The 26,514-nt window shown below is 45.8% G+C and overlaps 1 protein-coding gene across 1 annotated transcript in view; it reads right to left on the bottom strand.

The window, feature by feature from the left end:
* TOPAZ1 (testis and ovary specific TOPAZ 1) overlaps positions 1-26,514 on the bottom strand; it is a 594,775-nt gene that overhangs the window by 102,927 nt on the left and 465,334 nt on the right. The gene's annotated exons all lie outside the window — the stretch shown is intronic.

The raw sequence follows: 26,514 nt of genomic DNA on the forward strand, positions 1-26,514 counted from the left end.
TCAGTGCTCCCGATCGAGCGGGAGCACCAGTAACAGCAGCGGGAGGGGGGGATGTCCCCTCCCGCTCCTCTGGCATAACAGCCGAGCGGCTTTTAGCCGCTTCAGTTGTTATGGCTGGATAGCCAATCGCCCGCTGAAAAAACGGTACCGGGATGATTCCTACAGGTGGGGGCATCATCCCGGTATACCCCCCAGAAGCTGAGTACGCACATCTGCGTACGCTCAGTGGGAAGGGGTTAAGGAAGAGACTGCTGCATCTACGGCTGGCTTGCTCCATTTTTTAACAAACTTTTCATCCATAGGACATAAAAGGGAAAACCTTTTAGGAGGCAAAAAAAAGTTGTTCCCAATCAGCATACACCGTCTGTGTGACCCGAAAAGCTCTCAGAGATGTCAAAGAGGACAAGGGGGGGCTCAGTCACGAAGGCAGAACAAACCATTACGGTCTGACAGTTCATGCTTAGTGATAAAGGATGAAGCAGCAGCATTGCCTGTAGGCACAATACCAGAAAGATGCAGCAGCTCAGATTGCCCAGGAGCCTCTGGTCTTTCAGGGGATACAACTAGGTTCATCAGGAACTACTGGTGACGTAGGTGTGCCCTTCCCTGTGGTGTTAGTCCAACTCCTCTTTTTGGAAGACTTTAGCCTGCCAAGCAACACCCGTTGACTCATGTGACCCGGGTATGGAGAAATGAACCACTGTAAGTGTCTGTTCAGAGCCTGCTCTGTGTCCCACAGCTGCCTTCTGGAAGCACCACATGCTTAGCATACACCGCTTAAATAAGCTGGGTGTGCGCCGAAAGGTTCTATGCATGTGCACGCATGTTCGCGGTACCGGAGAGTGGGCGAGACAATTTGCATATGACGCAAATCTTCATGTACACAGATAAAGGCTACAGTGCATGTGCGGCAAAATCCGTGTGCGTCTTGGCAGCCAAACAAACTGCTCTTTCGAACGCACTGTAGCGTACCAACATACAGGTTAAAAAAAAGCCAGACACAAGCAAACACCCACAGCTAGCCCAGAACTCCCCCGTATGGTCACAGCACACAGGTGTCCAGCCTTTAGCTAGCTTGACTGATTGTTACAATCACTGGGACACCCCGCAATAATAAAATATAGGGGTTTCACTTACCCGTCCATGCGCAGTGCCACTTAGGAACTACCTTTCTTCACCTTTCACGGCGGGTTCCTGTCACTTTACTTTCAAGGACTGGGTACCCTTTCATGTTTAGGGTCCACTGCCTTGGACCTGTTCTGCACCCTGCAGGAAATGCCTTAGCACTGTAGTGTCAAGGATTTCCACTCTGCAGGGTCCAGTGACCGGAGGCCACTTTACAGGCAAAACCTTGCAGGATCTTGAGTCTTCTTTGCGAGGCTCGGGTACCATTTATCTAAGCATAGAAGCCCGTGTCAAATGGATTAGATCGGTCAATCCCTTGATTAATTTTTGGAAGCGTTTGTGGGACTAGAGATCTGGAGTTTAGAGAGCTCAAACAAACCGTGCCATGCACCTTGCAGACACTGGTAAAATACTAAAGTACTTCCTGTATGGGAGGGGGTTATATAGGGGATAACTTCCTGTCTGAAGACCTTTGGTCTACCTGTATCCACTCACCTGATGATGAAGTATAACCCAGCAGGTAATTAATATTAGCCTGACTCCTTGTCTACGATGTATGAAAAAGAAATGTCTAGTTTAAGGGGTCTTTTCAAATTCTGAAAAATAGTGAAAAATGGTAACCTCCGGATTTTGAGAGTAAATTGCATTTACAGCTTTGCGCACATTCAGTTTTCACCATTTCACAAAAAGTTACAATTTAAAAACGTACAAATATTTGTTATTTATTAACTCAATACCGTTTTAACTTATATTTACCGTACTAGGAATTTAGCAGGAATTTTGTACATTTTCCATGTATGAATCCACTTTTAATGATTTTAGTATATTTTTAGCCAAAATATTGTTTTGATAAACATTTGCGCAAATATCATGCTTCCTTAAAAAAAATCAGTGGCACCCTTTTCTTATTCTCCTGGCCATGTGAAAATGTATAGTTTGGGGGGTTCTTTTTCCAAATTCTGAAAGCTGCAAGTGAAAAAATAAAACCTCCAGATTTTCGAAGAAACTTTTCTGTACGTCCGTTTTTCACTCTCTCAAAAACGCGCAATTTAAAATGTACAAAGATTTGTTATTTATTAACTTAATATAGGCTAAGCTTTTATATTTAGTAGGGATTTAGTAAAATTTGCTGCGTTTGTATCTGCTAGTAATGATTTAAGTGTATTTTTAGTGAAAAATAGGATTTTTGTACTCACCGTAAAATTCTGTTCTCTGTTCATTGACGGACACTGTTCCATTAACCTTGACCTTAGGGTTATTATGCCACCTTCAGGAGAGGACTAGGCAGAACAGGTAATACATGTGAAAAACAACAGAGCTGTACAGTTCCGCCAAGGGGGCAGTTCCTCTGGCAATAACCCCTCAGCCTGCTTCCTGCAGCTCAGGATTTCAACAAGCAATATAACGTAAACTAATAGGAGAGGAGGGTGCTGTGTCCGCCAATGAATTTCAGAGAAAAGGATTTTATGGGGAGTACAAAAATCCTATTTTCTCTTTCGTTCATGGACGGACACAGCCCCATTAACCTTGATCGTAGGGACTTCCCCAAGCAGTGTGATAACAAGGGGTGGGAACAGCAAACATAACTTCACACTCAACCAGAGGTGCTTCCCAACAGAGGAGTCACCATCTGAACCAACCACATCAGAACTTGCGGTCAACATATGCATTGACAATCAAAATGTAACTTGCAACATTACACGGCTGACTGCAAAACTTTGCAGCCAAAGCAGGCATCAGAAGATGCAGTAACATCAACTTTGTGAAAGTGTGAACAGACGACCAAGTTGCCGTCTTACACACATGGCAGACGGATGTCGGAAGGCCCAATAGGTCCCAATTGCCCTGGTGGAATGGGCCATGACAAGAAAGGGGAGCACCTGCCCTTTCAGGGCGTAAACCTGGACCACAATCTGTCTGATCCACCGTGAGATGGTGGTCGACAAGACAGCCAGCCCTTTTTTCAGACCAGCTACCGAAACGAACAGAGAATCTGACTTCCAGCAGGGAGCTGTGGTAGACAGGTATACCCTTAGGGCCTGGACCACATGCAGGGAATGGAGGGCCATCTCCTTATGGTGTGTCGGTTTAGGACACAGAGATGGTAACACATGTCCTCATTGAGATGGAAAGCCGAAACCACTTTCGACAAAAAAGAATGTTGCGGACGCAACACCGCCCTATCCTTGTGGATAACCAGATAGGGCGACTTGCAGGACAAGCCCGCCAGCTCAGAAACCCTCCTGGCAGATCTAATAGCCACTACGAAGACCACTTTCTGAGAAAGGGTCAACAAGGGAATTTCCCTGATGTTCTCAAACGGCAGCTTCTGCAGCGCCGATAGCACCAGGCTCAGATCCCACGGAGGTAGGGGTGGTCGCACCGGAGGGACTACATGTCGAACCCCTTGCACAAAGGTGCTCACTAATGAGTGAGACGCCAGGGGTCGTTGGAAAAAATAGGATTTTTTTGTACTCACCGTAAAATCCTTTTCTCTGTAATTCCCCGACTGACACAGCTTTCTCTCTTTAGACAATTGGGTTGTTATGCCACCTTCAGGAGAGGACTAGGCATTACATGTGATAATAAAACTAGAACATTCTAGTTCTGCCCAAGGGGCAGTCCCTTAGGGTTAACAACCCCTCAGCATGCTACTGCAGCCTTAGTACATCAACAAGCAGTATAACGTAAAGAAAAATATGAGGGGCAGGTGCTGTGTCAGTCGGTGAATTACAGAGAAAAGGATTTTACGGTGAGTACAAAAAATCCTATTTTCTCTTATATTCACTGACTGACACAATTCTCTCTCTTTAGACCAATGGGACGTCCCCAAGCAGTACCAAAACGAGGGGTGGGAAAACAGCATAAAACTTCCTCCACCATGGCATGTGGGAGGTAGTACAACTTCACCCACAAAAAACTACAGTGTGTGGAAAAAATCACCACAAAAAAACAAGGTGCTCCTCAACGGAGAAGCACTACCCTCAAAACGCACCAAAGCCTGCGGTAACAAATGCAACAGTGCATTAACTTAAAAGGTACTGCGTTTTTACCCCCCAAAAAAACAGCAAAAAAGTTAAAAAATTAGAACTATACAGCCGCCTGCAAAACTTTGCGGCCAAAACAGGCATCACCCGATGCACTGACATCTACCTTGTAGAACTTTGTAAACGTGTGGACAGACAACCAGGTCGCCGCTTTACACACTTGAGCGACAGATGCTTGATGAAGGCCCAAGACGTTCAGATTGCCCTGGTGGAGTGGGCTGTAACCGGAAAGGGGGGCACCTGCCCCTTCAAAGCGTAGGCTTGTACTACAATTTGTCTGACCCACCTGGAAATGGTGGCCGACGAGACTACCATGCCTTCCTTTGGACCAGGCACCAAAACAAACAGAGAGTCTGACTCCTGAAGGGGAGCCGTGGCAGACAAATACACCTTCAGAGCCCGAACCTTGTCCAGAGCATGAAGGGCCACCTCCTTAGGATGGGTCAGCTTAGGACACAGAGATAGTAACACAATGTCCTCAATTATGTAAAATGCTGAGACCACCTTCGGCAGAAAAAACGGTTGCGAACACAACACCACCTTATCCTTGTGGATAACCAGATAGGGCAACTTGCAAGGCAAGTTCCGAAACACTCCTGGCTGATATGATGGCCACTAGAAAGACCACTTTCTGGGAAAGAGTCAACAGGGGAAACTCTGATATTTTCAAATGGCGGTTTTGAAGCGCCGATAACACCAGGTTCAGATCCCACAGGGGTAACGGTGAACACACCGGAGGAACTACATGTCAGACCCCTTGAACAAAAGTGCTCACTAGAGAGTGAGACGCCAGGGGTCGCTGAAAAAAAGACAGCCAAAGATGATATTTTTTCCTACAATGGTGCTTAAACCCAATTTCTGGTCTATTCCTTGCTGTAGAAACAGCAGGACCCTGGATATAGAAAAGGAGCGCCTCTCCTCACACATGGAGATGTAGGCCCTCCAGGTATGATGATATATCTTCAGAGAAGAAGATTTCCACGCTCTCAGCATATTTGGGATCACCAAGTCCGAAGACCCCGGTTCCTCAACACCTGGCTCTCAATAGCCATGCCGTTAAACCAACGATGGTAAAGCAGGATGGAGAATCGACCTTGAGACAGAAGGTCTTCTCTTAACGGCAATCGCCATAGGGCGTCTGCCACCAGGCGCACAAGGTCTGTGTACCAGGGACGCTGGGGCCATCTGGGGTAAACAGTATTACTGGGATCCCCTTGGCTTCTACCCAGACGTGGTAACAATTTTAGCGGAGGAAAGGCATAGATGGTACTGATCCCACGGAGCCACCAGCGCGTCTGACACCTCTGCACCATGGATCTCTTGTCCTGGACACAACTCGGTACCTTCCAATTGAGGCGGGAGGCCAGAAGATCCACGTCTGGTATGCCCCATAGCAAGCACAGTGGCCTGAACACCTCCGGATGCAACGCCCATTCTCGTGGGTCCAGCATCTGGCGATTTTGATAGTCCGCCTGCCAGTTCTCCACTCCCGGGATGTAAAAGGCCGACAGAGCCGGTACATGTCGTTCAGCCCACTAAAGGATGTGAATAACCTCCCGTGTGGCGGCCGAGCTTCTGTTCCTCCTTGGTGATTGACGTATGCCACAGCCGTGGCTTTGTCTGATTGGATCCTGATCGGACACCCTCGCATTCTTATCGACCATGTGGAGAGGCAGAGCCCGATCGCTCTCAACTCGAGCAGATTGATCGGCAACTTGGATTCCTCCACTGACCAGAGGCCCTGGGTTGATTGTACTCCCAGTACTCCTCCCCAGCCGGTCAGGCTGGTGTCCGTTGTGATCACCATCCAATGAAGAGGCAGGAATGATTTTCCGGACTGAAGGGCCGGAGATCTCAGCCACCAGAGAATAGAGTCCCTGACTAACTTGCTCACCCAAATCTGCTGATCCAGGGATAACAGAGATTTGTCCCATTTTGACAATATCTCCCTCTGCAAGAATCTGGTGTGAATTTGGGCGTACGGTACCGCCTCGAAGGAGGCTAAGGCCCAGATCTCGCATGCAGAAACTCAGTGATGACCACCTGCGGTTCATCAGCAGCTTCACCGCCTGCCCTGAGGTTCATCACCCACCCAAAATCGCCACATCCTCCCTTAATTCTGAGGTGGAAGCTGCTGTCAGAAGGAGATCGTCCAGATACCCCACGATTGCGATGTCACGTTGTCGCAACAATGCCAAAATTGGAGCCAATACTTTGGTAAAGACTTGGGGTGCTGAAGCCAGGCCAAAAGGGAAAGCCACAAACTGGTAATGCTCTTCCCCCACTGCAGATCGCAGAAACCTCTGATGCCTGAGGCATATGGGTATATGCAAGTACGCGTCCTGGATGTCCAAAGACGCTAGGGAGTCCCCCTGATGGAGTGCAGCGACTACCGAGCGAACTGATTCCATTCTCAACCTTTGTACTCTAACAAAAAAATTGAAGGCGATTAGATCCAGGATTGGACGTACCCCTTCCTTTTTGCGGACTACAGATTGGATTAGAATCCCTGAAAACGTTCTGGTTTTGGAACCACGGCTGAGCAGGTCCCTTACTGCCCCAAACAGGGCCTCCCGGTGAGCCGGGAGTAAGGGTATGCTGGAGGGAAAAAATCTGTTTGGTGACCAAGAGAAACTATCTTGTAGCCAGATGAAATCAGTTTGCATACCTACTGGTTGGACAGCTGGCCCACCGAGTTGCAAACTCCCGAAAGCGGCCTTCATGCGTTAGTACTTTTGCTCGCAGGCTTGCAAGACCAGGGATGCTTTTGTCCCTCCGCAGTCGTCTTGTTGGGCTGGGAGAGATTTCCTAAAGTCCTGGGCGAACGAAAAAGCCTCTTGAGTGGAAAAAGGAGGGGCCTTGACTGCGGCGTGACTCCTTACCCTTCTTGGACTGGGGGAGCAACGTGCTCTTCCCACCTGTGACATTCTTAATAATGTCATTCAGCGATGCACCAAATAGTCGCTCACCAAGGAAGGGCAAATCCGCTCAAACCCACCCTCCTAGCTGCTACAGACTGAGGGGCAGGACTCCCTCACCCTGACTGAGTGCTGCGCTGGGCTATCACTGATCGCTGTGTCCAATGTCAGCTTACAAGTGTCCAGGAACAAAAAACACTCTGTTCTGAGGCACAGGAACCAGGGCTGGGGAGAAAAACCGCGCTGAGGCTACAAGAAGATGGCCGTCCTTGCATAGAAAAAAAACACAGGGAAAATGGCCACCGAACTCAGAGAAAATGGCCGACAACCATACTTCTCACAGAGGCTAAAAGAAAATGGCTGACAATCATGCTATACACAGAGAATGCACTGAAAATGGCAGCAGTCAGCGCTATGGCAGCAGCACATGCAGAGCCCACAGGCACCAGCAAAAAGATAGGTGACAGCACAGGGACACAGGCAGCCGGCGTAGCCCCCATTTAAGGATCAGAGCCCACTGGAGGACCCCCAGCTCAGGTACATACACCGCACTACAGCCCAGTCATGCAGCATCCAGGGGACAGGGAGAGAGGAAAGGGAGAAGAGGGACCCCCTAATCGACCTTCCAGGGAATGCCCAGCTACTCTGTCCTGCAGAGACAGGGAGAGCTGTACTTACCCTCCGGACGAACTGGAGAAATCCCATCACAGACCCACACCCGAGCAGTACGTGGTGGCTGCCGGCCACCGCACACTGAGACAAAGACATCCGTAGTCCAGTCATGTGTGCCCCGGAGCATTGCAATCACCAGCCGCCCCTGGAGCCTGAGGGGCATGTCGTGGCCGACCCAGCTCGTAGCTAGGGCCTGCACACGCTTGGTGTGCAGGCTGGGGAGACTGCAAGGATCTATATTATCCAGCTTGTCACCCAGCTGGCTGTTGATAGAAGATCACAGGACCAAAATCTTGCGCAAAAGGCAAAAAAAACTAAAAAAAACCCAAGACAGATGGTCCCGCAGGGAGCCTAGGTCCTTCTTCACTAGGCAGAAAAAACTGAGCTGCAGGAAGCAGGGGTTATTGCCAAAAGGACCACACCCTGGGTGGAACTGTACAGTTCCGTTGTTTTTCACATGTATTACATTGTTTGCATGGTCCTCTCCTGAAGGTGGTGTAATAACCCTATGGTCAAGATTAATTGAGCGGTGTCCGTCAATGAACAAAGGAGAAATATTGATTTGGTAAACATTTGCGCAAATATCGTGGGGCCTTAAAAATCAGTAGCACCTTCTTTTCATTCTACTGATCCTATCGTTTCAGAAAATATATAGTTTGGGGGGGGGGGTCTTTAACAAACTTTCAGAAAATATATCATTTGGGGGGGTCTTTAACAAAACCTTCAGAATTTTTGAGAAATGTGGTTATTTACATTTGTGCGTATGTTCAGTTTTCACCATTTTGCAAAAAGGCGTAATTTAAAAATTACAAATAATTGCTATTAACTCCATACAGGTTAAGCTTTTATATTTAGTAGGATTTCTCTAAAATGTACTGTGTTTTTATCTGGTAATGATGATTTTAGTATATTTTTAACAAAAATATTGTTTTGATAAACATTTGCGCAAATATCATTGTGCCCTAAAAATCTGTAGCACCTTATTTGTATTCCACTGGTCATGTTCTTTCAGAAAATATATGATTTGGGGGTGTTTAACAAACTCTGAAAGCTGTAAGGGGGGAAATAAAAAGCAATGGAAAAATTGCAAAAATGGCCTGGCCACCTGAGGTGTAAAAATGGAGCACAGGCAGCAAAAGGGTTAAAATAATTGTTATCAAATTGCAGGGCCTTAAAATGTCTTGGTCGCTGGAGGACAATGAAACGTTAAAATGGATGTAAACCTGATTCTTGAAATTTGACCTAAGCACACTAGTGTTTTATCTCTCTCCAAAGCCTTGAGTCCCATGTGTCTTTGCCGTTTCGTTGCTGCTATCAGCATAACTTCTGACTGGTTCTCTGTTATTCAAGATAAAACCAGTCTGAAATTTGTGTCGTGGGAGGTGGCTATAAATAGATTAGCAGAGAGCTCGTCTTGTCACAGCACAACTCTGCAAGACTCTGCCTATGTGGAGTAGGGGTGTGTGCCTTTCCTTCAATCAGCCGCCTGACTGTATGCTAAGAATCCACTCCCATTGTAGAACAGGAAGAGAAAATCTCTAACAAGATGTGCACTTTCTAAAGAATATATAAAGCTGAAGACAACAGATATGCAAACAAAACTTATGTAGGAGGATTTGTTTCATCTCTGTGTATCTTATGAAGCTGTTCACTTTCCACTCATTTCTGTGTTTGTTAATAGTCAGCAGCTACCAATAGTGTAGCTGCTGACTTTTAATAAACACACCCTCACATGTCCCTTAATCCAGTGATGCGCCACCTGAACCCTCGGTTCTTTCTCTCGCCTACCCCCGGCACCAGCATTGCAAGTGTGGGCACCTAGCTGTCTGAATATTTCAAAATCTGTTAATCTACTGCGATTTTCACGCATCTCTAGGGTTTACAGAGAATTGTCTGAAAAAGAGAAAATATCCAGGCATTTGTGTGGATGAAAATGCTTTGCTGATGTCAGAAGAATGGGCAGACTGGTACGAGATGACAGAAAGTTAACAGTAACTCAATAACCACTTGTTACAACCAAAGTATGCAGAACACCATCTCTGAATGCACAACACATTGAATCTTGAAGCAGATGGACTACAGCAGCAGAAGACCACACTGGGTGTCACTCCTATCAGCTAAGAACATGAAACAGAGGCTACAATTCACACAGGCTTATCAAAATTGGACAAATAGACGATTGGAGATACGTTGCCTGGTCTAATGAGTCTGCGACATTCAGATGGTGGGGTCAGAATTTGGCATAAACATGAAAGCATGGATCCATCCAGCCTTGTATCAACGGTTCATGCTGGTGGTGGTGGTGAAATAATGTGGGAGATATTTTCTTAGCACACTTTGGGCCCCTTTGAAAATCGTTTAAATGCCAAAGCCTACCTGAGTATTGTTGCTGACCATGTCCATCCCTTTATGATTACAGTGTACCCATCTTCTGATGGCTACTTCCAGCAGGATAATGCACCATGTCACAAAGCTCCAATCATCTCAAACTGGTTTCTTGAACATGACAATGAGTTCACTGTCCTCCAATGGCCTTCACAATCACCAGATCTCAATCCAATGGAGCACCTTTGGGATGTGGTGGAATGGGAGATTCACATTATGGGGGTGCAGCCGACAAATCTGCAGCAACTGCGTGATGCTATCATGTCAATATGGACCAAAATCTCTGAAGAATGTTTCCAACACCTTATTGAATCTATGCCATGAAGAATTATGTCAGTTCTGAAGGCAAAGGGGGTCCAACTCGGTACTAGCAAGGTTGCTTTCAGAAATAGAGTGTAAAAGAGGTTTTTTTTTTTTATCAATTAACAAAATGGAACGTAAATGAACAGAAGGGAAATCCAAATCATTTTGCCTACAAAACTGCATCAATTCTTCTATTTACACTTGTGAACAGTGTTTGAAGGACCTTAACAGGTAGATTGTTCCAAACATCATGGGGAACTAATCACAGATCTTCTGTGGACATAGGCCGCCTTAAAGTGGATGTAAACCCTCTCCTATGGGGGCATGGCCTGGCAAGCAGTAAGACGTGGGTAGAGAGAGCTCCCGGCACTGAAACTCCTAACATTTATCCTGCACACGAATCCGCAATTAAAGAACTATAAAAACTACCCCTCTGCAGTGCGGGACAAACAGAGAACATGTCTCTGATGAAAAGAATAACCGGAGCTGCAGACAAACTAGCACAATTCCGCCGGCACGACAAAGATCAGCAGGCCGAAGATGGCACTGACACGTGCGCGGACACCGACATGGCCAAAGTCCTGGACGCCATAGCAGCGCTGCAAGGTACACTGACGGCTAAGATCAATGAGGTGAAATTCAACATCTCCCTCATACGGCAGGATTTATCTAAGCTGAAAGATAGAGTCACTGAGACAGAGACATGAATAGGAACGGCGGAAGACATCCCCCACCCACTGAGACACACCGCAGAGGACATGCAGAGGCAAATCCAACAGTTGCACTCTCACCAGGAGGTTATGGAGAATCGCCTGCGGAGGTGCAAACTCCGATTTATCGGACTCCAGGAGAGATCGGAGGGTGCAGACCCGGCTGAATACTTGGAATCTCTTCTAATCAAAACATACGGCAGAGAGGCATTTTCAGTGATGTTTGTGATAGAGAGGGCCCATCGCATTCCAACGAGGCCCCCACCGCCCGGAGCACCTCCCCATACATTTATTGCCAAGTTCTTGAACTTCCGTGATTGGGACAAAATACTAAGGCTTACCAGAGAGAAGGGAAACTTGCAGTTGGAGAACAACCAGATAGTGGTATTCCCAGATTTTTCTAATGAAGTACAAAGGAAGAGATCCCAATTCCAGGAGGTGAAACGTCGCCTAAGAGTGCCAGGCTCCTGCCAGGCTGCGGGTGAAGGAAGACAGGCGTGTGCAGTTTTTTGAGGACCCGGCCGCAGCAGCAACATGGCTTGATCAGCGGGGCTGGCTGGCTTAGTATCCGGATGGACAGAGAAATTTTGTGAGTATGACTGCTTAACAGCTATCTTCAAACGAGTTTATAGCCCTTGGTTTTTCTTGTTTTTTTTTCCTTTTGTTGGGCACCCTACTATTTGCATAACCGATAAAACTAGGACCTCCAAGAAAAGATAGTGTGCATGATGTCTGTGCCCCTATTGAAGTAACACTCCCGCATTTGATGTACTATCCCTTGGCAACACCCGATGGGCTCTTTCTCAAAGGATTGAGTGGCAGATACTGCGCGGTGACAATCTCAAATGGATAAATAAAATTGCCACTTGTCCCCAAATTAAAGGCCGGTATAGTGCCCGGATGGATGGAGAAATTCCGTAAATATGACTGCTTAACATCTAACTTCAAACAAGTTCATAACCCTTGGTTTTGCTTGATTTTTTTTCCATTTGTTGGGCACCCTACTATTTGCATAACTGATAAAACTATGACCTCCAAGGAAAGATAGGGTGCATGATGTCTGTGCCCCTATTGACGTAATAATCCTGCATTTGATGTACTATTCCTTAGCAACACCCGATGGGCTCTTTTTTTTTTTTAAAAGGTGTTTATTTTAATTTTCAACATTACAACTTAAATGTTAAGCAGTATAGATAATATATAACAATGATACCTAACACGTAAAGACAGGGTTATATACCCTTAATGCTTATATATTAACCACTACAGCCCCGGACCAATAAACACCTTAAGGACCAGAGGTCTTTTTCCAATTTCGCACTGCGCTGCTTTAACTGGTAATTGCGCGGTCATGCAATATTGCACCCAAACTAAATTTGCGTCCTTTTCTTCCCACAAATAGAGCTTTCTTTTGATGGTATTTGATTGCCTCTGCGATTTTTATTTTTTGCGATATAAATGGAAAAAGACCGAAAATTTTGAAAAAAAAAGATATTTTCTTCTTTTTGTTATACGAAAAATCGAATAAACTAAATTTTAGTCATACATTGAGGGCAAAATTTATTCAGCCACATGTCTTTAGTAAAAAAAAATGTCAATAAGCGTATATTTTTGGGTTTGCGCAAAAGTTATAGCGTCTACAAACTAGAGTACATTTTCTGGAATTTACACAGCTTTTAATTTATGACTGCCTATCTCATTTCTTGAGGTGCTAAAATGGCAGGGCAGTACAAACCCCCCCCAAATGACCCCATTTTGGAAAGTAGACACCCCAAGGAAATTTCTGAGAGGCATGCTGTGCCCATTGAATATTTTTTTTTTTGTCCTAAGGGATTGAATAATGACAAAAAAATAAAATACATTTACAAAAAGTTGTCACTAAATGATATATTGCTCACTCATGCCATGGTTATATGTGGAATTGCACCCCAAAATATATTCCGCTACTTCTCCCGAGTATGGGGATACCACATGTGTGGGACTTTTTGGGAGTCTAGTCGTGCACGGCACCCCGAAAACCAATCACCACCTTCAGGATTTCTAAGGGTGCAAATTTTTGATTTCACTCCTCACTACCTATCACAGTTTCGAAGGCCATAAAATGCCAAAATAGCACAAAACCCCCCAAAATGACCCCATTTTGGAAAGGAGACACCCCAAGCTATTTACTGAGAGGCATGTTGAGTCCATGGAATATTTTATATTTTGCCAAAAGTTGTGGGAATATTACAAACTTTTTTTTTTTTGCACAAAGTTGTCACTAAATGATATATTGCTCACACATGCTATGGGCAGAAGTCAAATTACACCCCAAAATAAATTCTGCTGCTTCTCCCGAGTACGGGGATACCACATGTGGGGGACTTTTTGGGAGCCTAGCCACGTACGGGACCCCGAAACCAAGCACTGCCTTCCGGATTTAAATATAAAATGCTACCAAAAAAACTGTTAGCGATCGCAGGGATCAGGCCTGACTCTGCGATCGCTGCAGTTATGTGTTTAGTGTTTTGTAAGTGACAGTGATCGATCGATACTGCACTTGGGTGGGCTGGGCAGAGGGGCAAAACGCAGGTGCTAGCAGGTATCTGGGCTGATCCCGCTAACAATGCGTTTTTTTGGAACCCTGAACTGCTGGGGACGCTAGTATAGATCTGATCAGATCAGATATTGATCTGATCAGATTCTATACCACTACAGGAGGTTTATGCTTTGCGTGTGGGTGTTAGCGGTACTGGCACTAACCTAGCGCTGCCTGGGGCGACGCAGACCCTGACCCTAAAACCTAATTGATATCACCCGCCGGGTGATCAGGGGGTTAAACCTTTATTGGGTAATAAATGGTGGGTGCCCTGATGCTATAAAAAGCAAACTAACCAGAGTCACCCGTAACACTTATACGGTGATCAGTGGTGAAAAGGTTAACTAGGGGCAATCAGGGGGTTCAAATTTTTATTAGGTAGTATATGGGGGTCCCTGGCGCTATATAAAAACCTGACGGGGAACCTAAATAACTAACTGGCTAACCAGCGTCACCAGTGACACTTATACTGTGATCGCTGGTGAAAGGGTTAACTAGGGGCAATCAGGGGGTTAAAACCATTATTGGGTAGTATATGGGGGTACCTAATGCTATAAAAACCTGGCGGTGAACCTAAAAAAATAACTAGCTACCTAACGACACTAGTGACACTAATGCAGCGATCAGAAAAACGATCGCTTAGTGACACTGGCAAAAGGGGGTGAAAGGGTTAACTAGGGGCAATCAGGGGGTTAAAACCATTATTGGGTAGTATATCGGGGTACCTAGCGATATAAAAACCTGGCGGTGAACCTAAAAAAATAACTAGCTACCTAGCGACTGATGCAGCGATCAGAAAAATGATCGCTTAGTGACACTGGCAAAAGGGGGTGAAAGGGTTAACTCTAAGGGCAATCAGGGGGTTAAATCTTTATTGGGGGGTGATAGGGGGCTACCCTGGACCTAACACTAACTGCCCTGACAGTTTTAAATGTTACAACTGACACTGAATGCAGTGATCAGTAAAGAAATGATCAATGCAATCAGTGACACTGTGACTGGGGGGGGGGGGATCGGGGGGCGAGGGGATCAGGGGGGGGGGGGGGGGTTGTGTACCTATGTGTCAGTGTAGTGTTTTGGTGCACTTACTTTTAGTCTTCTCCTCGTAGTCCAGTCAAAAAGACCGCCCCGAGGACAATCACATCACTTCCTCCTTCCTGTGTAAACAATACACAGTGGGAGGAAGCTTGTCATTGGCCAGGAGCGATCCAGAGGGGGTGGCCAGAAACCAACGGCCATCCCCTCATCACGGATTGCTCCTGGAGCAAACCGGACCGCCGTATCCAGCGGGAGGGGGTCCGCTGGAAGGCAGGCACGTACATGTACGTGCTTGTGCCTGCCTGTGCCATTGTGATGACGTACAATGGCAATACGGCGGTCCTTAAGTGGTTAAGTACTGTATAAGTTGGTATGAGTAACCATTGGTATGAATAACCACCCAGCCTGAGCGCTGTCATACAGCTCCCCACTACCATATTCATGACATCTAAGGCAAAAATGTTACTCGATTCCGCCAAAAGAGTACTTCAGAGAACAATGGGCTCTTTCTCAAAGGAATAAGTGGCAGGTACTGCACAGTGACAATCTCAAATGGATAACCAAAAATGCCACTTGACCCCAATTTAAAGACTGCAGGGAGATGTAGACTGTTCTGCAACGAAATATGGACCACTAATATTTTATCGCAGAACTCTAATAGGCGCGGAGGGGCTTTCACGGAGAGATCATCTGGGCGGATGAGTCTCTCCACACCACTAAGGGGAAATACCAAGATACTATATGCTGGTTAATGGTTGAAACACACACTAGGTATAATGAAAGTCTGATGCTGATTGTACAGCTTAAGGTTGTTGGGTATTATGAAACGTAAATCCAATAGTAAAGAAATGGCATCAGGAATAACATGACATCTGTTAAATTCCTAACCTGGAATGTGAGGGGTATGTGTAATAAAATCTAAAGGACAGCGGCCCTGAATTTCCTTAAAGCACAAAACGTGGACATTATAGCACTAGTTGAAACCCACATTACAGGCGACTTTGAAGAGATCCTGGGTAGGGTGGGTATATCATAGCACACACACTAATCAATCTAGGGGCGTATTAGTGCTCGTAGCCAAAAAAAAACCCGTTTGAATTAATAGCGCTAGAGTCGGATCAGCAGGGGAGATTCCTATTTATTCATGCTCTCATAGGGGATAACCTGATTTTAATACCGGCGTTCTATATTCCTCCCCTATTCACATCCGAACTGATTACAAAAGGACTGGCCTACATGGCTCGGAATCCCTCGACACCGGTGGTGTGGATGGGGGACTTCAACATGACTATGAACCCAGTGCTGGACAGGCCGCTGTTGGCGGTACAGAAAACTAACACAACACAACAGACTAGGCTGAGCCGGTTAATGAAAGAGCTTGCGTTGATAGATGTATGGAGAAAGCAAAACCCGACCACAAGAGCTTATACTTGTCACTCTACTAGGTATAACATAATGTCAAGGATAGACTTTATCCTAGTCTCAGACACTTTATTACCCAAGGTAACGGGAATCGGGAATTGCTCCTAGAGCCCTTTCAGATCACTCCCCGTGCTAGATAACTATCTCTCTGCTGGAGGCCCCTCCCATACATGTGTGGAGATTAAACCTGTTTTGGTTATCTAGTCTGCCGGATCTTGAAGCTATAGCAGGGGAACTGAAATATATTTTGAATGACAAATAATAACTATACCAACCCATGAAAATGGGATACATTTAAAAACCATGTCTGTAGGATACGGTCACAGAAAATCAATTGATTAAAACAATCCTCCAAACTTATCATGCAGACGTCGACAGACAAACTACAAGAGTTAGAAATAGCTTACAATGCTGACCCCACCACTGATAATCTACATAAGGTTAAATTACAAGCCAGAGTGGTTTCTCAACTGCATACAGAAAAGGCCAGGCAGCAAGTATCCTTTGGCAAACAACGAATATTTGAGTATGGGGAAAGGGCGGGGAAATTGCTTGCATACCTAGCAAATTTGAATGATAAACCTCCGGTAGTGGTCTCTTTAAGGACCCACAGGGAGAGACTATCACTAAGTTCCCTATGGTAGCGGCAAGCTTTAGGGAGTTTTATAGCTAACTATACAAGACTCAAATCACGCATACCCAACAAGATATCCAAAGTTATCTACACACCATAGAATTCCCTAGACTCAACCCTGAGGAGTTAGAATTACTAGAGGTTCCTATAACAATGGGCGATGTAAAGAAGGAGGAGTTATCCAAGTCCAAGGCACCAGGGCAAGATGGCCTGCCCCTAGAATTTTACAATGCCTTTTCTGAAATATTTATCCCCAAATTAAAACACCTTTACCAAAATATATTTGATGAAGGCGTGCTGCCTTCTTCCATGCAAGAAGCGCAAATAATAGTTCTTCCTAAACCAGGTAAAGATCCACACTACCCCATATAGACCCATTTCCCTTCTTCAAGTGGACATCAGAATACTGGCCAAAATATTAGCCTCCAGACTTAATTCTGTTATGCTATCCTTAATACACCCCAATCAAACCGGCTTTATGCCCGGGAAGAACACTGCCATGAATATTAGAAGACTATTTATGAACATTCAAGCCCAACATGATAATTTTGGTACAAGGGTGATAGTGGTGCTAGACACAGCGAAGGCGTTTGATTCCGTGGAATGGCCATACCTTTGGGAATGCCTACGGGGGGGTTTGGATTTGGACCAAATTTTATCAAATGGGTGCAGATACTATACCAATCGCCAAAAGCACGAGTGCTTGTAAATGGGTGGCTATCTGATCAATTTCCCCTAGAAAGAGGCACTAGACAGGGGTGTACTTTATCCCCACTTTTGTATGTCTTGGCAGCTGAATCCCTGGCCATAGCCATTAGGGCTACACCAGACTTAGAAGGCCTTCCTATGGGTACGACGATGGAAAAAATAGGCCTATACCTAGATGATACAATACTTTAGTTGGCAGACCAGGGACAATCTCTACAGGCAGCACTTAGAATCATTGAAAAAATGGGAAGCTACTCTGGCCTGTGTATAAACTGGGACAAGTCCCAAATTCTCCCAATAGACCAATTCCCCCCATCTCACATAAATCCGAACCCACCATTGGCCAGAGTTGCCTCGATAAAATATCTGAGGGTGCAGGTTACAAGGAATCTGGTGGACTACTATACTCTTAATATAGAACCCCTATTCACCCTGATTAAAACTAAAACACTAGCATGGGCGAAATTATTCTTGGGGTTATGGGTCGAATCAATATTGTTAAGATGATCCTTTTACCAAAGATCCTTTACATGGTATGGCACGCCCCTTTATACATTCCATTAAGAGTCTTTAAAAAAAATGGAAGCCATATTAAATACATTTGTTTGGGGACATGGAAGACCTAAGCTAGCCTGGCTTACAGGAGTACTATATTGCATCACAACTATCCCACATATACTACTTTTAACACAACTGAAGCCCCAAATTTTAGGGCACTACTGGGAGATAACCCAGGAAACCCTTTAGTATCCCCAACACAAGCCATTTTTAGAGGGGGACAAGTGTGTAGAAGACCCCGCAGATACAACGATGGTATGCTTATGCATCATCAAAAAGTCTGGGAAACTGCTCTGAAAAAACGAAAACTAGGACACATTCACTCCCACACCCCTCTGTGGCTTAACAATCATATGCCAGAGCTACAGTATTTACTGGACCCGGGTATATGGGCCTCCTACGGAATAATCTACCTGCACCAAGTCATGACAGATACAGGACCTAAGACGTTCCAATCTCTTAAAGACGAATTTTCAATCCCGCACCATCTGCGGTTTAGGTATCTACAGTTACGCCATACACTACGAACCCAGTTTAGGAACCTTGTGATCACTTTAGACCGTCCACAGATTCTGGATATAATTTTGGGAACAGAATCTCAAAAACTGATATCTAACCTGTATTCTACAATCAGACTCCCCAAAACGATAACGGTGATCCAGAAAGTGAAGGAGGGATGGGAGAAAGATCTAGGAGATATTAGTGACTCATATTGGGACGAAATCCTAGCTAATGTCAAAAGAACCTCACCCAAGCTTTCAGATCGGTTGACGCAGCTCTATATAGTCCACCAGGCATACCCGACGCCCCAGAGGTTGGCCAAATTTCAGACAATGCATACTTCAAGGTGCCCCCTAGGCAACCATGATCCAGGCACATTCTACCACATGATATGGGACTCCCCCATTCTGCAAACTTATTGGCTACAAGTAATTCGATTTTTACATGATGTAATGGGATCCTCAGTGACGCCAGACCCGAAGTTGTGTTTACTGGGTTTACTTCCTGACGCAGATATCAATAAGCACCAAGTTACCTTCATACACAAAGCTCTCTTCCTAGCCAGAAAGGCTGTGGCCCGCACATGGATGCAAACTCACTCTCCGACTGTGATGGTTTGGAAAAGAGACGTAAATAACACCCTCAAAACTGATCTATAGACATAGAGGATGCACGCAAAAATATCTAAAAGTATGGGAAAGGTGGCTGGGTGATGGAGAAACATGTACATATCAAATGACAGGAACTATACAGTAACTCAGAAACTTCGCAAGGGTAGCATGGGACAAAAGGATGATAAAAGGCCCAAAAGGGAAAGGGGGGGCCGTGGATATGCTGATATGATTTCATTATAAGATAGGTAATTGTTTGTGGATATTTGTGACCATCAGACTATAAGCCATGTGCTAAATGTATTGTTGTAATGTTAGTGTCGTACACACCTGGAGATGATTGTATTGGTGTATGTGATCATTTAATAAAATTGGTTTTCCCAAGTAAAAAAAAAAACCCTCCTATACCCAGTGAAGTGAATAGCCTCAAATGACACAGAGGTGAAACAAATCTCCCTATATAAGTTATTTGTATATCTTCTGGCTTTGGCTTTATATACTGTTAAGAAAGCACAAATCATGTTACCTACCTACATCATTGTTAGTTTTTCTTCATGTTTCAGCTGTAGGAGTGCAGTCTTGGCACACGCTGGGGCTGATTTACGCCATAAGTTGCGGAGCACGCCCATGCGCAATGGCCGTTTTCGTATTTACAAAACATTTGCGCCTGTAAGACAGCGCAATTCCCCATTTACTATAATATTCTCGGTGCAGAGGAGGCGGCGACCGGTGTGCCACTATAGACATGGTGCACGCATTCTTCAACTCAAAATTTAAAGAAGCTGGAAGTGCCAATATTATGGGGGTGATGTGGGAGATATGAGGAAATATAGTAATAACTGCCCAAGCAACAAACATGCCCAAAATAGAATGATAAAGTAACTTTTTCTGAACAAGCCTGCGGCGCCTGCAAATACACTTAGAACTGTGTGAGGTCAATTTATGCACTGCGCATGCGCAAGTGGCATTTGCGCACGTTCAAATGCTTTGGCTCACTGCGCCGGCAAAATCTTAGTAAATATTAAACAATGTAAATGCAGTTGCATAGGTTGAACGGGTGCACCTCTAAACTTGACTTTTTGTTATACGCTGGTTCACTTTTATGTTTTTTTTTTTACGTTTATTTGCACACAGGTCATGTTAGCATTAGTGATGAGCGGCAATACACATAAGTTAATTGTTAAAAACAGCATTAAGAAAAAAATCTAATTTCATACCAGGCCCTTCAGGTCTGGTATGGATATTAAGGGGAACCCTGCGCCAAAATTAGTTGGTTTCTTCCTCCGATCCTCTGCTTCTTGCTCCGGTGTTCTCGTCCGGCATCTTCTTCCACAGCGTCTTCTTCCCCGCTTCATTCTTGGGCCTCACCGCATCGTTGGGAGGCTCCCGCTGTGTGACGCTTCTCTTCTTCTGACACTTATATAACGGAACCGTGCGTCAGAGGGAGCGGGGTCACCGGTGGCCCCACCCTCCTTTATATAAGAACTGTCAGAAAAAGAGAAGTGTCACACAGTGGGAGCCTCCCATTGATGTGGAGTGGCCCAACGAAGCGGGGAAAACGACCCCGTGGAGGAAGATGCCGGACGAGAACACAGGAGAAAATAAGCAGAGGATCTGAGGAAGAAGAAGATGGAGGAAGAAACCGAAGGATGAAGGAAGGAAGAAGACCCGAAGAAGATGGAAAAAATAAGACTTTAACCACTTTCAGACCGGACCATTTTGCTGGTAAATGACCAGAGGTCTTTTTACACTTTGGCACTGCGCTGCTTTAACTGGTAATTGCGCGGTCATGCAATGTTGTACCCAAACAAAATTTGCGTCCTTTTCTTCCCACAAATAGAGCTTTCTTTTGATGGTATTTGATTGCCTCTGCGATTTTTATTTTTTGCGATATAAACGTAAAAAGACCGCAAATTTTGAAAAAAAATGATATTTTCTACTTTTTGTTATTAGAAAAATCCAATAAACTCAATTTTAGTCATACATTTAGGACAAAATGTATTCAGCCACATGTCTTTGGTAAAAAAAAAGTCAATAATTGTATATTTATTGGTTTGCGCAAAAGTTGTCACATCTACAAACTAAGGTACGTTTTCTGGAATTTACGCAGCTTTTAGTTTACGACTGCCTATCTCATTTCTTGAGGTGCTAAAATGACAGGGCAGTACAAAACCCCCCCAAATGACCCCATTTTGGAAAGTAGACCCCCTAAGGAAATTGATAAGAGGCATGTTGAGCCCATTGAATATTTTATTTTTTTGCCTCAAGCGATTGAATAATGACAAAAAAAAAATTTTTTTTTTTTTTTTACACAAAGTTGTCACTAAATGATATATTGCTCACACATGCTATGGGCGTATGTGAAATGACACCCCAAAATAAATTCTGCTGCTTCTCCTGAGTACGGGGATACCACATATGTGGGACTTTTTGGGAGCCTAGCCGCGTACAGGGCCCCGAAAACCAAGCACCGCCTTCAGGCTTTCTAAGGGCGTCAATTTTTGATTTCACGCCTCACTACCTATTACAGTTTTGAAGGCCATAAAATGCCAAGATGGCACAAAACCCCCACAAATGACCCCATTTTAGAAAGTAGACACCCCAAGCTATTTGCTGAGAGGCATGTTGAGTCCATGGAATATTTTATATTTTGCCACAAGTTGCGGGAAAATTACAAACTTTTTTTTTTTTTTTTTTTTTTCACAAAGTTGTCACTAAATGATATATTGCTCATGCATGCCATGGGCATATGTGAAATGACACCCCAAAATAAATTCTGCTGCTTCTCCTGAGTACGGGGATACCACATATGTGGGACTTTTTGGGAGCCTAGCCGCGTACGGGGCCCCGAAAACCAAGCACCGCCTTCAGGCTTTCTAAGGGCGTAATTTTTTGAGTTCACTTCTCACTACCTATTACAGTTTTGAAGGCCATAAAATGCCAAGATGGCACAAAACCCCCACAAATGACCCCATTTTAGAAAGTAGACACCCCAAGCTATTTGCTGAGAGGCATGTTGAGTCCATGGAATATTTTATATTTTGCCACAAGTTGCGGGAAAATTACAAACTTTTTTTTTTTTTCACAAAGTTGTCACTAAATGATATATTGCTCACGCATGCCATGGGCATATGTGAAATGACACCCCAAAATAAATTCTGCTGCTTCTCCTGAGTACGGGGATACCACATATGTGGGACTTTTTGGGAGCCTAGCCGCGTACGGGGCCCCAAAAACCAAGCACCGCCTTCAGGCTTTCTAAGGGCGTTACAGTTTTGAAGGCCATAAAATGCCAAGATGGCACAAACCCCCCCCCCCCAAATGACCCCATTTTAGAAAGTAGACACCCCTAAATTTAGGGGTACACTAGTGAGACTAGGTAATAAATGGCGGGTGCCCTGAAACTATAAAAAAATAACTAACCAACCAGCGTCACCTGTAACAGTTATATGGTGATCACTGGTGAAAGGGTTAACTAGGGGGCAATCAGGGGGCTTTATGCGGTAGTATATGGGGGTCCCTGGCGCTATAAAAAGCTGCGGCGAACCTAAATACCTACCTGCCTAACTAGCGTCACCTGTGACACTAATACAGCGATCAGAAAAACGATCGCTTATTAGGCTGGGTTCACACTGGAGCGATGCGGGAACGCCACGAATGCGCGGCGGGTTCCCGCATCGCATGCCTCCCGGCGGCAGTTCACACTGCCCTATGCGAACTGCTGGGAGTGTCAGTGAAATGTTAATGACACCCCCAGATCAGTTCGCATATCGCAGTGCGATCTGCAAACTTGGATCGCATGGTGTGAACACCCATGCGATCCGATTCTGCTGCGGACCAAAAAAAGGGTCCCGTGCGAGTTTGCGGCGGGTGCGACACGAATTCAGCCATACTATCTGTATAGCTGAACTCGAATCGCACAGAGATCGGATGTGATTTGCACTGCAGTGCGGTGCGAATCACATCCGTTCTCATAAACCGCTGCAATGTGAACCCAGCCTTAGTGACACTGGCGACGGGGGGTGATCACGGGGTTAAACCTTTATTGGGGGGGTTAGGGGGGTACCTTAGAACTAAAGGGGGCTAACCCTAACTGCCCTAACAGTTATTAGTCACAAATGACACCTGCCGGGTGATCAGGGGGTTAAACCTTTATTAGGTAATAAATGGCGGGTGCCCTGAAACTATAAAAAAATAACTAACCAACCAGCGTCACCTGTAACAGTTATATGGTGATCACTGGTGAAAGGGTTAACTAGGGGGCAATCAGGGGGCTTTATGCGGTAGTATATGGGGGTCCCTAGCGCTATAAAAAGCTGCGGCGAACCTAAATACCTACCTGCCTAACTAGCGTCACCTGTGACACTAATACGGCGATCAGAAAAATGATCGCTTATTAGGCTGGGTTCACACTGGAGCGATGCGGAAACGCCGCGAATCCGCGGCGGGTTCCCGCATCGCATGCCTCCCGGCGGCAGTTCACACTGCCCTATGCGAACTGCTGGGAGTGTCAGTGAAATGTTACTGACACCCCCAGATCAGTTCGCATATCGCAGTGCGATCTGCAAACTCGGATCGCATGGTGTGAACACCCATGCGATCCGATTCTGCTGCGGGCCAAAAAAAGGGTCCCGTGCGAATTTGCGGCGGGTGCGGCGGGTGTGGCGGGTGCGGCGGGTGCGGCGAATGGCTGAACTCGAATCGCACAGAGATCGGATGTGATTTGCACTGCAGTGCGGTGCGAATCACATTCGTTCTCATAAACCGCTGCAATGTGAACCCAGCCTTAGTGACACTGGCGACGGGGGGTGATCACGGGGTTAAACCTTTATTGGGGGGGTTAGGGGGGTACATTAGAACTAAAGGGGGCTAACCCTAACTGCCCTAACAGTTATTACAGTCACAAATGACACCAATGCAAAAAAAAAAAAAAAAAAAAAAAAAATGACATTGGTGTCACTGTGACTGGGGGGCAGGGGTAATTGGGGGGGTGATCGGGGGGTAAAGGGGGGGTGTGAGTGTGCCTGGCATGTTCTACTGTGTGTGGGATGTGTTGGTGCAACTCACTGATCCGCTCTCCTCCGTGTCGGAACGAAAAATACCGACACGGAGGAGAGAATACATCACTTCCTCTCCTGTGTTTACATTACAGGAGAGGAAGTGATGTCACCGGGGATTTCCATTCGTCGGGAGCGATCGCGAGGGGGTGGCCATGAATGAATGGCCGTCCCCTCGTCCGGGATCGCTCCCGAACGAAAACCGACCGCCGCAGGCACCGGGCGGGGGCCCGATCGGGCCCCCGACCCGCGGGAGGCAAAGGACGTACATATATGTGCTTATGCCTGCCCGTGCCATTCTGATGACGTAGATCGGCGTGAGGCGGTCGGCAAGTGGTTAAATAAAGGAATTGTCAAAAACTGTCTCTTGCAATTTTTATCATTTTTCACACTTTTTTTGTGAAATGGTACCATTTCACATGGGGAGGGGGCGGGATCTGAGGGTCCCCTTGTTAAAGGGGGCTTCCAGATTCCGATAAGCCCCCTGCCTGCAGACCCCCACAACCACCGGGCAAGGATTGTGGGGATGAGGCCCTTCTCACCATCAACATGGGGACAAGGTGCATTGGGGGGCTAGCCCCAAAGCAAGCCCCCCCAAAGCACCCACCCAATGTTGAGGGCATGTGGCCTGGTACGGTTCAGGAGGGGGGGCACTCTCATCCCCCCTTTTCCTGCGGCCTGCCAGGTTGCGAGCTCGGATAAGGGTCTGGTATGGATTTTAAGGGGGGCCCCCACGACATTTTAAAAAAAATGTTGGTGCGGGGTTCCCCTCAATATCCATACCAGACCTAAGGGCCTGGTATGCTCTTGGAAGGGAAAACATGCCAGTTTTTTATTTAAAATTAAAGTCGCCTGGCCTGGAGGTGACTTAAAGTCGTGTTGTAAGTCGCCCCAAGTCGTGTTGAAGTCACCCCAAGTCGCGCTGCGATTCATTCTCGTACATACATAGTCGTGCCCAAGTTGGCTCCCAAAGTTGCGCTGGAAGTCGTGTTGCCCCTGTGTGAATGGACTCTTAATGATACGGTGTGCGCTATTATCAATGACATCATATTATTCCTGTTGTGCATATGAGTGTGCCGGTTCACACACTCAATGATTTATCTAGCGCACCAATTAAGGTATGAACCGGCGCAGCCCATTCATCTTAGTAAATGACCCCCACTGTGTGACAGCTGATTGGAGGAAAACCACCCCCCCCTCCATATAGGCAGAGGAAGGAAGGAATGTTCAGAGTTGTGCTGTGAATATACCAGCTCTCTGCTAATCTATTTATAGTACCCACCCACCCGACACAAATTTCCAGCTGCTTTTATCTCCTGTTTCTGAGAACTTGTCAGAAGTTATCATGCTGATAACAGAAGAATTAGCAGCATAAAGACAGGAGACTTAGGGCTTTGGAGAGAGATGAGTAAATACTAGATATATGTGCGCAAGTCAAATTTCATGAATCGGGTTTACATCCACTTTAAATCCTTCTGTCTCTTCAAGTAATCCCAGACACAGGCTCAATGATTTTGAGATCAGGGCTCTGTGGAGGCCAAACCATCAGTTACAGGACTTGTTCTTCTTTAATGACAGTGGATAGAAGTTTGGAGTTGTTGTGCTGCAGCAGAATACATTTTAGGCCAATCACACACCTCCCTGATGGTATGGCACGATGGATAGGTATCTGCCTGTTTTTCTCAGCATTGAGGATACCATTGATCAGGCTACATTGAGGTGTTTTTGGAGGAAAGAAATCTTCAACCCAGTGTTCAGCTGGATGTGAGTGTAGGTAAGCACAGCCCTTATATAATGATAAGCTTGGGCATTGCAGGACTCCAGTCAGGAGACAGGTGTTCTCTCTGCCCAGGAGACAGGTGTACTTCCCATCAGGGGACAGGTGGGAGCTCCCATTAGCAATAGTTCTCCACTTAAGAAACAGCACTGAACGCTTAAAGTTAGATCCCTTGTCCATAGGGCTGGGAGAGTGCAGACAAATAGCCTGGAGGACTTTACCTGAGACTACTAGGTATGGAAATCTGGAGGTCTCGAAGAAGTGAGAGATGCCCTGGGATGCCAGGAGATTCACTTTTGCGAGGCCAGGGAGTGGGCCCATGTTTCTGTGTAACTACAGGCTGAGTGAGCCAAAAAAAAACAGATAGTCAGGAAAGCTGGGTAAAACTGTCTGAGGGACCAGTGAAAAGAGCATTGGCGAGTGAAAAGAGCATTGGCGCTGCTGAAGTGGGGGAAAGGTGGCTTGGCATT

The sequence above is a fragment of the Lithobates pipiens genome, unplaced genomic scaffold (assembly GCF_037356315.1).
Source record: "Lithobates pipiens isolate NorthernLeopardFrog02 unplaced genomic scaffold, aLitPip1_a1.2 Scaffold_19, whole genome shotgun sequence".
Taxonomy (NCBI): domain Eukaryota; kingdom Metazoa; phylum Chordata; class Amphibia; order Anura; family Ranidae; genus Lithobates; species Lithobates pipiens.